The sequence below is a fragment of the Nomascus leucogenys genome, chromosome 18, assembly GCF_006542625.1.
Source record: "Nomascus leucogenys isolate Asia chromosome 18, Asia_NLE_v1, whole genome shotgun sequence".
NCBI lineage: Eukaryota > Metazoa > Chordata > Mammalia > Primates > Hylobatidae > Nomascus > Nomascus leucogenys.
In genome coordinates, this window is record NC_044398.1 from 39,564,908 (window position 1) to 39,567,694 (window position 2,787).

At 37.1% G+C, this 2,787-nt stretch overlaps 1 pseudogene; it reads left to right on the forward strand.

Annotated features, from left to right (window-relative positions):
* Window positions 1-549: 549 nt before the first annotated feature.
* On the forward strand, window positions 550-843 carry LOC115831265 (annotated as a pseudogene).
* Window positions 844-2,787: the final 1,944 nt, after the last annotated feature.

A 2,787-nucleotide genomic window follows, 5' to 3' on the forward strand; every position in this document is an offset into this window, starting at 1 on the left:
AGTAGTGAAAGGAAACATTATAAAAGTTTAAGTCCAAGCATATGCCACAAAATGCAATAAGCTAAAAGAAATAGACAAATGTCTAGAAATATAGATTATCCTAAAAATAAACCATAAAAATATCTGATAGGCATATAACTAGTAACAACAACCTCCCCTCAAAAAGCCCAGGCCCAGATCACTTCATCCATATTTGTTTTCAAAATGTTAAAGTAGAGCTAATAACAACCCTTCTAAAACTACTTCAGAAAAATGAAAAGGAGAAAACAATTTCCAACTTATTTTATGAGCCCAGTATTAACACAACACCAAACCCCACAAAGACACTAAAGAAAAAAAAATACAACTTCAGATCTGATGACTATTGATGTAAAAATTCTCTTGGAACATTAGACAACAAAATTCAATAACATATTGCAAGGATTATACACCATGACCAAGAGGGAGTTATCTCTCCAATGCAAGTATTGCTCAACACATGTAAATCAATCAGTTTAATATATCACATTAACAGACTAAAAGATTCTGGTCTTGGCGAGATGAAGCGAGATGAAGAAGGGAACGTCATCGTTTGGAAAGCATCACAATAAGACGCACACGTTGTGCCACCACTGTGGCTCTAAGGCCTACCACCTTCAGAAGTCGACCTGTGGCAAATGTGGCTACCCTGCCAAGCACAAGAGAAAGTGTAACTGGAGTGCCAAGGCTAAAAGTTGAAATACCACCAGAACTGGTCAAATGAGGCACCTAAAAATTGTATACCGCAGATTCAGGCATGGATTCCATGAAGGAACAACACCTAAACGCAAGAGGGCAGCTGTTACAGCATCCAGTTCATCTTAATGTCAACGATTAGTCATGCAATAAATGTTCTGGTTTTAAAAAATACAAAATAAATAAATAAATAAATAAATAAATAATAAATTAAAAAAAAAAGATACAAACCACACAATCATTTCAAATAATGCAGAAAAATCAATTGACAAAATTAACCATCTTTTCGTGATAAAAGAAAATCACACTCAGCAAACTAGAAATGAAAGAAAACTACCTCAACATAATAAAAGACATATGAAAAACTCACCACCAACCAGGTGCAATGGCTCATGCCTATAGTCCCAGCACTTCGGGAGGCTGAGGCGAGTGGATGATTGGAGGTCAGGAGTTCCAGACCAGCCTGACCAACATGATGAAACCCTGTCTCTACTAAAAATGTTAAAATTAGCTGGCCGTTGTGGCATGCACCTGCAGTCCCAGCTACTAGGGAGGCTGTGGGAGGTGGAGGTTGCAGTGAGCCCAGATCGTGCCACCCACTCCAGCCTGGGCAACAGAGCAAGACCCTGTCTCAAAAACAACAACAACAAAAACACACTCATCACTAACATTATACTCAACTCTGAAGTGCTGAAAGTGTATCCTCCATGATTAATAATAAGGCAAGATATTCACTCTTGGCACAGCTATTCAAAAATAGCAGGGACTGTCCTAGCAAAAGCAACTAGGCAACAAAAAAAAGAAAACATCCACATTTTAAAGGAAGAAGTAAAATTACCTGTTACTTATGATATGATGTTATATATGAAAATCATAAATGCTGGACAAAATACCTGTTAGAACTAATAGTTGAACTTAGCAAAATTGCAGAATACAAAATTAAGTGTGTTTCTCTTCACTACAATGCACACTCCAAGTTTTAAAAATTCCATTTAGAATAGCATTTAAAAATATACTCTGGAATGAACAAGCAAAGAGATGAAAGACTAGTATACCAGAAATTACAAGATGTTGCTGAAGGAAATTAAGTCACAAACAATGGGAAGATACTCTATATTTATAGATTAGACAATTGAAAAGATATCCCATATTCATAGATTAGAAGACAATATTCTTATGTCTATACTAATGAAATTGATAACAGATTAAATGCAATAACTATATAAACCATAATAATATATATATTTGCAGAAGTAAAAACATTCTAAAACATATGGAATCTCAAGACTGAAAATGGCCAATTAAACTTGCAAAAGAATGTCAAGTGTGGAGCCCTCACAATTTTTAATTAAAAAACGAATTGCAATGCTGCAGAACTATTTTTAAATGTGGTATTTTGAGGCCAGGTTCTATGGCTCACACCTGTAACCTCAGCACTTTGGGAGGCTGAGGTAGGAGGATTGCGTGAACCCAGGAGTTCAAACCAGCCTGGGCATCATAGTGAGAACTCCCATCTCTCAAACAAACAAACAAACAAACAAAAAACGGGCATTGTGACATGCACCTGTAGTCTCAGCTACTCCAGAGGCCGAGGTGGGAGGATTGTTTAAGCCTGGGAGATCAAGGCTACAGTGAGCCATGGTCACACTACTGCACCCCAGACTGGATGACAGAGAACCTGTCTCAAAAAACAAAAGGGAGAAAATAAAAAAAAGAAGTGTATTAAATAAAGACATAGTAAATAATAAAGACCCCACACACACACCTCCAGAAAAGCCTTGTATATATGATCAAAGTGATCTTCAAAAAGGGTGCAAAGGCCAAACTATGGAGAGGGAATAGCCCCCTTTAACAAACAATGGCGGGAAGACTTGCTATCAACATGTAAAATACAGGTCTGAATTGTAGTTTATACCATATTTTTAAAAACTCAAAATGGATTAAAGACCTAAATGTAAGGCCGAAAGCTGTAAAACTGCTACACAAAAATAGAGGGAAAAAACCCCAACATTATGCCATTAAATTTGGCAATGGGTTCTTCACTGCCAGCAGCCCCACCTCCCTGGAGCATCC